This window comes from Chiloscyllium punctatum, unplaced genomic scaffold, assembly GCF_047496795.1.
Source record: "Chiloscyllium punctatum isolate Juve2018m unplaced genomic scaffold, sChiPun1.3 scaffold_1938, whole genome shotgun sequence".
Lineage (NCBI taxonomy): Eukaryota > Metazoa > Chordata > Chondrichthyes > Orectolobiformes > Hemiscylliidae > Chiloscyllium > Chiloscyllium punctatum.
This window is the reverse complement of record NW_027311671.1, coordinates 1-11,732: the sequence shown is the minus strand read 5'-3', so window position 1 is coordinate 11,732 and position 11,732 is coordinate 1. Positions and strand designations below refer to the sequence as shown.

At 46.3% G+C, this 11,732-nt stretch overlaps 1 non-coding gene across 1 annotated transcript; it reads left to right on the top strand.

The window, feature by feature from the left end:
- Nucleotides 1-1,727: 1,727 nt before the first annotated feature.
- On the top strand, nucleotides 1,728-1,799 carry trnae-uuc (transfer RNA glutamic acid (anticodon UUC)). The gene has a single exon. It is a non-coding gene; the product is annotated as a tRNA-Glu (tRNA).
- The last annotated feature ends 9,933 nt before the right edge of the window (nucleotides 1,800-11,732 follow it).

Genomic DNA, 11,732 nt, shown 5'->3' with positions numbered 1-11,732 from the left:
ATTACAAACAGAGCGGGGACATAGTCTTTCCCACCGCGAGGGGTGTGATTCTAATTCCCCAATCTGAGTAAATGGTTTGAAGCACTTTTCACAGTCAGCGCACTGAATGTCCCTCACTCGGTATCTCAGTATTCTCCCTGCCACACCAGTGTCCAAAGTCTCTCAAGCAGACAAAAGCAAACATTTCTTCAGGACCATGGGGGCAATGGATGACGCATCTGACTCTACCGACTTGTTTCAACTGCAGCTCATAGCTTCTTCACACATCCCAATTAATCTTTCTCATCGTCATGAAACCGGCGTATGGGTACAATTCCTAATCTGCAGGAATGAGAATCTTTTCACTGTCTCGCGTCAGTAAATGTCCCTGAGAACATCAGAGTCAACTCACAGCGCTCTCAGAGAAGGGGATGCTGTAAAAGCCCCACACGCTGCTCATGGGCACATTTCACCTTCCCCAACACACTGCCCCAACCACTGCGGCTCTTGGGAGTGGAAAGGGAACAAACACCAAAACCCAGTCTCAGCTTTGTAAATCTTCAGGAAATAAGAAATAAGTTCATCCCTTCGGATCTTCCATCCTGGGCAGACAGTGTTGATTTTAAATGGCTGTCCAGTCAGTGTCAATTTTTTTTGGCTGAAAATATCTTCCTTATCTCATCCCAGCATTTCTTGCCACAGAAAGTTGTACGGCAGAGTTCATGTATATATTTCCTTGTATGGTATTTTGTAAATTACATTCGTTTTCTGGTTGTTTGTATCGGGTATTTCAGGTTCATTAGCCCCTGTTTAAGTGTGTTGGTAAATTTGTGGGCTACCATGATGCTGAGAGGGTTGAGTTGTCCGGACATCATTTCCCAGATGTCTTTAATGTAAAGTAATGTGGCTCGGGTTTCTGCAGACGTTGTGTCTGCTTGTGTCAGTTTGTTGATGTGAAATCGGCACACTGGGTTTATTGGGTAGGCAAAAGTGAGGACTGCAGATGCTGGAAACCAGAGTTTAGATCAGAATGATGCTGGAAAAGCACGGCAGATCAGACAACTTCCGAGGAGCTGGAAAATCGACGTTTTGGACAAAAGCCCTTCATCGGGAATAGAGGCAGGACGCTTCCAGGGGTGGCGAGATAAATTGGGGGTGGGGTGTGCTGGGCCGAAGGTAGCAAAAAGTACAATAGGTGAATGGGGGTGGGGATGGAGGTGACAGATCGGAGAGGAGGGTGGAGCGGATAGGTGGGGAGGGAGGTTGGCAGGTAGGACAGGTCATGAGGACAGCGCTGAGCTGGAAGGTTGGAATTGATGTAAGGTGGGGGGAGGGGAAATGAGGAATCTGATGAAGTCCACATTGATGGCCTGGGGTTGAATTTACCCCAAGCGGAAGATGAGGTGTTCATCGTCCAGGCATCGTAAGGTGGGGGGAGGGAGCGGCGATGGAGGAGGCCCAGGACCTGCATGTCCTCGGCAGAGTGGGAGGGGGTTTGAAATGTTGGGCCAGAGGGCGATGGGGTTGATTGGTGCGGGTGTCCTGTAGATGTTCCCTCAAGCGCTGTGACTTGACACTGCGAGGAGTCTCCAGTCTCCCCAATGTGGAGGAGACCGCATCAGGAGCAATGGATACAAGAAATGACATTGTTGGATACACAGGTGAAAGCCTTCGACTGACCACGGCCCCCATTCGATTTCCGGGCAGGGAAGAAATTTTCAGTAGAGCTATCAGACTAGGTTCGTATCTCCCTGGTGGTCTAGTGGTTAGGTTTCGGCGCTTTCGCCGCCACGGCCCGGGTTCGATTCCCGGTCAGGGAAACCGATTTCAGGGGGTTTATAGCCTACCCGTTTTTCTTAAATGCTCTGTACAGTTGTTTATTGATATTCGTAGTTGCTGGGTGCTGCATTGTATCGTGGCTCGTTGAATTCGTGTCCTAATTCAGATTTGTTTGTATGTGTAGTGGTGATTGCTTCTGTAGTTAAGTTCTTGGTTCGCGTGCATTGTTTTCCTGTAGACGCTGTTTTGAATTTACCATTGACTGTTCGCTCTAGTGTGACATCTAGAAATGGCGCTTTGTTGTTGTTCTCCTCTTTTGTGAATTTTATGCCAGTAAGGATATTGTTGATGGTGTTATAGGTTACCTCTAATTTGTTTCATTTTTTGATGACAAAAGTGTCATCGCTGCAGGGGACTCAAAGTTTGGGGTGGATTGTTGGAAGGGCTGTTTTTTCGAGTCTCTGCATTATTGCTTCTGCTCGGAATCCTGATGCTGGTGGTTTCATGCGTATTTCGTTGATTTGTTTGTAGGGCTTGTTATTGAATATGAAGTGGATGGTAAGGCACAGTTCCACGAGCTTGACAGTGCTATCTTTGCTGATGAATTTGGTGCTCTTTTGTGTTTGTGTCTTTGGTTCTTCGAGTAGTGTCTTCAGTTTTCTTTGGTCACGTTGATGTTCATGGATGTGAACAGGGCTGTTATGTCAAAAATAATGTCAAAAACATTATTCCATCCTCTTCTATCTCAGTGTCTTTGGTGTTCAGGAATTCTTGGATGGGGTCAATGGAGTGGAGTGAATCTTCGACTCGGTGTTTTAGCCTTCAGTGGAGGCCTTTGACTCGTCTGTATATTGGTGTTCCAAGTGGTGAGATTATGGTCTAAGGGGGGGCTCCTGGCTTGAAGGGGAGGAGAACAACAAGAACGTGGCATTCCTTGATGTCACAGTAGAGCGAACAGTCAATGGGGAACTTCAAACTGGCATCTACAGAAAAAAAACACACACAAACCAAATCCTTAACTGCAGAAGCAATCATCCCAACACCCACAAAGCTGCATCAGGACATTATTTCAACGAGCCACTACACACTGCAGCACAGAGAAACTACGAAGAGCACAAGAGAAATACGTATATAGTGTATTTAAGGAGAACGGGTCCCCAATAAACCCCCTCCGCCGATTTCTCATTGATGCTTTCAAGGTGACTCTCAAAAATTCGGTTTATCCCTCCATTCTTTCCTGTTTGTTTTTTGTGGGTTTTGAAAGCGTTCGCAATCCTCTGATTGAGTATTGGTGTTGGGAAGTTATGTTGTGGCTGTACAGGACATTTTTTAGACCACTTTTGGAATATTGTGTACAATTCTGGTTTCCCTCCTATCAGAAGGATATTGTGAAATTTGAAAGGGTTCTGAAGCACCAATGGGTCCAAAAATAGGAAGAGGCTCTTCTGCTGCCCTGAGTGTGGGAAGGCCTTCAGTGATTCCTCTGCCCTGCTGACGCACCAGTTGGTCCACACCGGGGAAGGCTGTTCTCCGGCCCCAAGTGCGAGATGGCCTTCAGCAGTTCTTCCCACCTGCTGAGACACCAGTGGGTCCATATTGAGGAGAGGCCGTTCTTCTGCCCCGATTGTAGGAAGGGCTTTGCTCTTTCCTCTGACCTGCTGGCCCATTGGTGGGTCCACATGGGGGAGAGGTCGTTCAGTTGCCTAAGTGCAGGAAGTCCTTCATCAATTCCTCAGCCCTGCTGATGCACCAGTCCGTCCACACTGGGGAGATGCCATTCTCCTGTCCGACTGTGGGAAGGGTTTAACCCGCTCCTCCACACTGCTGAAGCACCAGCTGGTCCACACGGGGGGATGGGGGGCGGAGGGGGGGAGTCCTTTCTGCTGCCCTGAATGTGGGAAGTCCTTCAGGAATTCCTCCTCCCTGCTGAAGCACCAGTGTGTCCACACCGGGGAGAGGCCCTTCAGCTGGCCCGAGTGTGGGAAGAGGTTCATGTTTTCCTGCAACTTGCGGAAGCACCAGCGGGGGCACCAGCGCTCCCAGCAATCAGGACCCACCGGTGACGCTGCCTTTAGTCACCCCCAAGGACTGAACCTCCTGCCAGTTCTGACAGTGGGTGCAGTGGGATTGCCTCCCCCACCCTCCACATGAGCTACAACCTCATGGTGGCTCAGGGTTAGCACTGCTGCCTCATGGCACCAGGAACCCAGGAAAGCTTCCACCCTTGGGGGTCTGTGTGCAATTTATGGAGGGTAGAAAAATGGATCTGAGTGGGTTACTCTTCGGAGAATCTGTGCAGATGTGTTGGGCTGAAGGACCTGTTTCCACACTGGAGGAGTTCAACCATCATATGAGCTTTGCTTTCATTGGAAACTGCTGCTCATTGAGCCAGGGACTACACATTGCCAAATGAAATGATCCAGAGAAACGTAAGACCGCAAGAGCATTGGAGCAGAAGTTAGGCCATTCGGCCCATCGAGTCTACTCAGCCATTCATTAGTGACAAAAGTAGTGCAGATGAGATGAGCTACATTGTGGAAACAGGGCATTTGTCCCAACAAGTCCACATCGACCCTCTGAAGAGTAACCCATCCAGAACCATTTCCCTCTGACTAATGTACCTAACTCTATGGGCAATTAAGCATGACCAAGCGACATGACCTGACCGTCTTTGGACTATGGAAGAAAACAGGATCACCCAGAGAAAACCCACGCAGACACTGGGAGAATATGAAAACTCCTCACAGACAGCCACCCAAGGCTGGAATCAAACCTCGGTCCCCGGCACGGTGAGCCTGCAGTGGTAAACACTGAGCCACTACATGTTGCAACCCGAAGTCAGCAAGCAGGAGGCTGGGAGAATGCAGCAAACCAGGCAGCACCAGGATGTGGAGTAGTCAGTGTTTTGGGTACTAACCCTTCTTCCGGACTTAAACGTTGACTTCTCAGTGAGAAACGATTTACGGGAATGTTGCTGGGGGTTGGAGGGTTTGAGCTACAGGGATAGGCTGAATAGGCTGGGGCTGTTATCACTGGACCATCAGAGGCAGAGGAGTGACGTAATAGAGGTTACAAAATCATGAGGGGCATAGACAGGTTAATAGACAAGGTCTTTTCCCTGGGATGGAGGAGTCCGGAACTCGAGGGCACAGGTGTAGGGTGAGAGGCGAAATATATTAAAGGGACAACTTCTTCATGCAGAGGGTGGTGCTTATATGAAATGAGCTGCCAGAGTATATGGGTCAGGTGTTGTCAAATGGGATTAGATTAGTTTAGGATATCAGGTCAGCATGGACAAGTTGGACCGAAGGGTCTGTTTCCATGCTGTATGTGTCTCTGACTACTGGTCCTGATGTAAGTTTAAAATAGACTCCAAGTAACTTTGAATTGTTCAATCTTGTTGAGCTCACCTCCTGAAAAGTTTCAAATGAATCCCTGTTTAAACATGCTGAGTTGGACAAAGTATCCCATCAAGTTCAACACAAACCCAGAGTTGAAGAAGTCAGAAGTCAGAACACCAAGGGGACCAAAACTGATCACAATATTCCAGGTGCAGCCTCATCAACGTCCTGTATACCTACAACATAACTTGCCAACATCTATACTCAATTCCCGAACTGATGAAGGTTAGCGTGCCTAAAGCTTTCTTCACAGCCTTGTGTACCGATGTAATCAGAGATATCGGACCTACTTAAAACTGATCCACAATCCTGCTTCTGGGAGCACAGTGACTAATAGGGAAGGCAAAAGGGAGATTGGCCTTTAAATGTAGTATAAAAGTAGGGAGGTTATAGTGGAGGTTTTGATTGAAAGTGCAGTGAAGATTCAACCAGCTGGCAGTGGTTCTGAATCACATGTAGATCAGACCAGGTTCGGACAGCAGGAAACCTGATAGGTTTTTACAACAAATCGCAATGATTTCATCATTAGACTCTTAATTCCAGATTTATATTGAATTCAGATTCCACCATCTGCCGTGGAAGGTTGTGAATCCAATTCCCCGGAACATTATCTGGGTGAATAGTCTGGTGACAATAAAGTCGGCCATCGCCTCCCCTGAACACATTGGCTTATTCTGTTTAGAGGTAATCAAGGAGCAAGAGGTTTCAGCAGTTGCTAAGTTGTTGATATTACACAAGGGAACATCAACACTCTCAGTAATGGCACACACTGAAGTCAGTGTCCTGTCACAGAGGTAAGGGCTCGGGAACGGTAAGAAATAGGAACAGGAATATGCCATTCAGCCCCTTGAGCCTGCCTCTCCCTTCAGTAGGATTCTGGGTGATCTGGCATTCCCCACATTCACTTTCCTGCACTTTTCCTGCAACTGTTCATCCCCCGACTCTTCACAAATCTATCGATCCTAGTTTTAAAGTGACATGAAGGCTCTCAACAGAGTTACTGGGGTGGGGGGTGGGGACGGAGGCTCAGGTCGAACTTTGGGGCTAAAACAATGGCTTCACACTTCACAACATTTAACTAAGGGAATGTTTATGGTTATCCAATGCTGGAAATTGAGCAGGCATTCAGATGAAATTATTGGTAAATTATGAATGACAGAGGAGTCGAGAGAGAAGTGGTGATCAGGCACAGTTGGATATCATCAGTATAGATGCCAACACCAGCAGCTACGGTTAAACAAATAAGAACGGAAGACGCTAAAAGCAGACTCTCCCAGAGGATAGAGTGATGTTGGAGAGGGTCAGTACTGTCATTAACCCTGATCAAGGCTGTCCACAGTTCGATGAGGGAATGTTTAGCCCTGTCATTGTTACAAAGGATGTCAAATATGACCTTGATAAGAACTGTTTCAGGGGTAGAAACCAGACTCGAGGGCTTTAAACACAGAATTCTGGAAAAGATGGGAATGGCTAATTCAACAATGATACATCCAAACCAACACTTCCATTGGTGCGATAATAATAGAAGTGTTTTGGTTTTTATTTCGAAGATTCTCAGCATCACTGAGTAAGAAGCAACAAAATTAACACAAGAAACACTGCAACTGCTGCAATGTGCCTGCTCCCAATAGGGGGCCATCTGGTGTTCAACTAACTGTCTACAAGGGGCAATATTGGAAAGGAATTACCCAGTTCATAGCTATAAGAGGGGAGACACAGACTGTTTGATACAAACATATAATGGGCGGAGTAGGCCACTCGGCACTTCGAGCCTGCTGCAACATTCAATAAGATCATGGCTGATCTGAATTCAACCTCAACTCTACATTCCAACACATCCCCGACAATCTTTCATCCACTTAGTTATCAAGAACCTATCTACCTCTGCCTTAAAGATTTTGAATCCACTGCCTTTTGAAGAAGACACACAACCCTCAGAAAGAAAAGAAATCATCCTCATTTTTGTCTTCTACATTTAAAATATGACCCTGTACTTTCAGGTATTAAGATAGGGTCACAAGCTACATTCAAATAATACCTGTGGTACAGTTTACTATGTCAAAGTGCTTCACATGAACATAATGAGAATTCAATTAAAAATCACAAGACCGGAGCACAGATTAGGACAGGTGACCAAATACATGGTCAAAGGGACAAGTTTAGGGCAATCTTTTAAACAGGTTCAATTTCCCAAACATCAGAGGACAAAGACGTGAACAGCAAACACAAAATAGCAAAGAATGGGAAACAACAGTAGAGTCATAATGTCACAGGATGAGTAATCCAGGGAACATGAGTTCAAATCCCACCACAGCAAGAGGTAAGATGTGAATAATTCAAATCATAAATGGGGAACACAAAGTTAGTCTCAGTGTGGTATCGATGGCACTGACGTCAATTGTCATAAAAACCCATGTTCACCAACGTACTTTCAGGAGGGAAACTGCCATCATTGCATGGTCTGACTTACATGTGACTCCAGACCCACAACAATGTGGTTGACTCTTAAACTGCCCTCTGAATTGGCACAAGCAAGACACCTTTCACTTAGGGATGGATAACAAACATCAACCTTGTGAAAGTGTCATTACAGAAATTTCTGGAGAAACTCAGCCAGTCTGGCAACACCGGTGGAGAGAGATAGCAAGAAACAGAGTCAATATCCTGGCTTGAGTCCAGAACAGTTGTGAAGAAGGGTCACAGCACTTGAAATGCTAACTCTGCTTCTCTCTCCACATGTGCTGCCAGTCCTATTGAGTTTCTCCAGCTTTTGACGCATTTTTGTGTTTCAGATCTCCATCATCTGCAGTTCTTCATTACACTGACTTAGGGAAGCTCAAATCCCATAAAAGGGTAGAGCAGAAGGGCTGGAATTACTCAGCAAGTCTGGAACCAGCTATGGAGATAAAAACAGTTCGTACTTCGGGTCATTGAATGATCTTACATCAGGGACAAACTTTTGGGGAAGCTGCAAGGGTAAAAGGCACTGGTGCAACTTCAACATCTGGGAGAACTCTCCCAGCCATGGGGGTCAGGCTGACTCAGCATTCAGGTCCTGTTCATGACCTGTTAAATTCTCCATTTGTTGTTCTTGTTATAAATCTACATGGTTGACACATTCCTATGTTTTAAAATGAAATTCCAAACACACAAGGATTTTCCATGTAAGCAATCATACATTAGAGGGTTTGGAACGTGAATGTAACTTTTAAACAGAAAGTATTTATTCATGCATGGGGTGTGGGCATCGCTGGCAATGCCAGCATTTATACCCATTCTTAACCACCCTGTGGTTGGTTGGAAAAGTGTATAAAGGTGTCTGAGACTATCTTGATCAGCACAGCAATCTCAAAGATGGGTGTGCTCAGGTAGAAGTACCCTCCACTCCCACAGCCAAGTCTGCATTCACTTCAATTATAGATGCCATCTAAACCTCCCAGGACAAGGACAGCATGGGATGACAATCAGAATAACGCTTCCTCTACTCTTCAATTGCAAGTGAAGCTACCTCAACACTGTCCCCAACAAACACTGCCAAGACAGAGACTACACTGGGTTAGATACAGAGTAAAACTCCATCTACACTTCCCCATTCATACAGTCCCAGGAGAAGGACAGCAAAGGGTTAAATAAACAGTAGAGCTTCTTCCATTCTGACTGACACTTAGTCCGTTCTACACCAATCCTCAAGGAAAATTCAGAACTGAGACGATTATCTGTTACTGAATTCACACATCCTAATGGGAATGACAGCAACAGAAAATCATGTAGTGAAACACAGATAAAACACACACAATGTACAACACAACTGACTGTTATTGGGATCAAAGACATGTAAGTAACAGGAGATATAGTCCCTGCAATGATCCGAATGTGAGCTGAACAACATTCTCATGTGAATACTATTCTCTGGGAATGCAATATCCACCTCACTGCTGTCTGGTTAGTTCCTCTGCTCTCGTTCAGGGCTGAGGTGCGGCTGACCACATTGTGGCGTGGGGGTCAAGACTTTGGACAGTTAAGGTCAACTTGGATTGAGGGCATCCATTGTCAAACCAGTGAGGTGGAGGGTCGCTCATTTACTCAACCTATAATCGGGGACAAGGGGATGTCAGGCTGTGCTTGTGTCAGTTTGAGTTTAGAAGAAACAGATGATCCGATGGAGCTGTATAACATCTGGAGAGGACTTAATGTAAATGTAATGTCAACTCAATTCTAGCCAGAGACTAGTCTCTCATTTAAGGTAGGAGAGTTTTGTTTTTCTCACAAGTGGTCTCGAGTCTTTGAAATTCACTTCTTTAGAGAGCAGCATGTGGTGGTGTCACGGTGGTTAGCACTGCTGCCTCACGGCATCAGTGACCTGGGTTTGATCCCACCCTCGGGCCGACCTTCTGTGTGGAATTTGCACATTCTCCCCTTGTGTCTGCGTTGGCTTCCTGTGGTGCTCTGGCCTCCTCCCACGGTCCAAAGTACGTGCCGTTGAGGGTAGATTTTCCATGGAAGATGCAGGGTTACAGGGATAGGGTAATGACTGGGTCTGGGTGGGACGGTCAGTCAATGTTGACTCGATGGGCTGAATGGCCGACTTGCACGCAATTGGCCTATATCAATTAATAGTATGCACAAACCTTATGGTTACCGACATCAAATTACATGAGTGGTTTTGATTATTTCATCTCTTATTATCGTCTTAAACAAACTACGGCATCTAGAAACTTGCTTCATTACAATATCCAATATCTGCAGACTACTTTTTCTTTTTGTCACGATCATTAACTTGAACTCTGACGTGTGACCTCCTCATTGCTGTCAAAGTTCTTTATTTGTCTCTACATTGTCATGTTTTTACTTTGTCGAATGTCTTCCTGGCATTTGCAGTTAACACCCTATATTCTGCCCTTGTCAACATTTTCCCTTACAATTCTCTACTAAGGATTTCATGAAAAACCTCAGAGTGTGGTGAGACTGCGGAACTCACTACCATAGTGAATAGTTGGGGTGGAAGACACGACAACTAAGGGTAAGCAACCCAATACAAATGAATGTCACTGTCACCAGATTCACAACACAGTGAAATTTAAACATGCAATGTCCCTCAATTTCTCAACTGTTCCGAACCAGACTTGATGAAGAACAGATCTTGCTCATCAACATTATAATTTAAACAAAAACCAACAATTATAAATATGGCAAATTTTCTCGGGCAAAGTTAAAGAAGATAATCTAATTAATACCAATGATTTAAACCCTTTGATCAAGCCCCCCACCATCTCAGAGACAGAGACTTAAGCGGCAAATTAAAAAAGATTTTTTTTTTAAACTTACCAATTCAAGCAAACAGTTTCCAACAATGGATTGCCAAGCCTTTGTGCAATATTTGGACTATGACGGTTTCACAGACACGTAACTGTAAATCTAATTTAAAAGTCACTGCTGAATGTGAATAGACACCCCAGTATTCAGCCGTTTCTTACAGGCTGTGACTCATTCCCAGAAAGAGCCAACAATTCTTTAACTGGACAGTAGAATCTAGAGAGAATAGCTCCTGGTCTCAATGAGCAGCAGTGCCCAATGGAAGCAAAGTTACAGGGGTGGGGGAGCACGACGGCATAAAACAAAAACAAAACGACCGATGTCCCATGAGAAGCACTGTCAGAATGTGCAGGGGTTCAGTGCTCTCAGTGACCCACAGCAGTTTCACCAGCAGAATCAGATTGTTGGGAGCACTGGTGTGCCTGCTGGTGCTTCTGCAAGGTGCACAATGATGAGAACCTCTGCTTCCACTCGGGGCAGGTGAACGGCCTCTCCCCGGTATGGCCCCACCTGTGCCTCAGCAGTTGGGAGGAATTGCTGAAGGCCTTCCCGCACTCTGGGCAGGGGAAGGGCCTCTCCCCCGTATAGACCCGAACGTGGGAGGCCTGGGTAAAGCCCTTCCCACGGTTGAGGCAGGAGTACGGGCTCTCCCCGGTGTGGACCCGCTGTTGCCTCAGCAGGGCAGAGGTATCGTTGAAGGCCTTCCCGTACTTGGAGCAGCTTCTCTCATATGTGGACCCGGCGGTGGGTCAGTAGGACGGAGGAATAGCTGAAGGTCTTCCCGCATTCGGGGCAGGAGAATGGCCTCTCGCCTGTGTGGTCCCGCTGGTGCCTCTGCAGAAAGTAGGAACTGCTGAAGGTCTTCCCGCACTCAGGGCAGGAGAACAGTCTCACCCCGGTGTTACTGCGCCCATGAGTCTCCAGGTCAGATGGGAAACGGAAGCCTTTCCCACAGTTGCCACATTTTCATGGTTTATCCACGGGACGGGATTCCTTGGGTTTCTCCATGACCGAGGCTTCAGCTGTTCACTAACGCGTGTACAGCACCTCCCTGCCGTGAATTCCTCCTCCCAGTCTGTATAACTTTTACTGGCTCCACAATCAGAGTGCTTCAATAGTCGGGTCTCTCATCCAGTCTCACTGATGCTGAAAACGTACTGAAAGAGGAACCAAAAAGCTTGGTTCCTTCTCACAGAATCATAGTCGAAAATTGTTATAGTCCCGATGGATTCAGTGACTGCCAGACATTGACGTGAAATT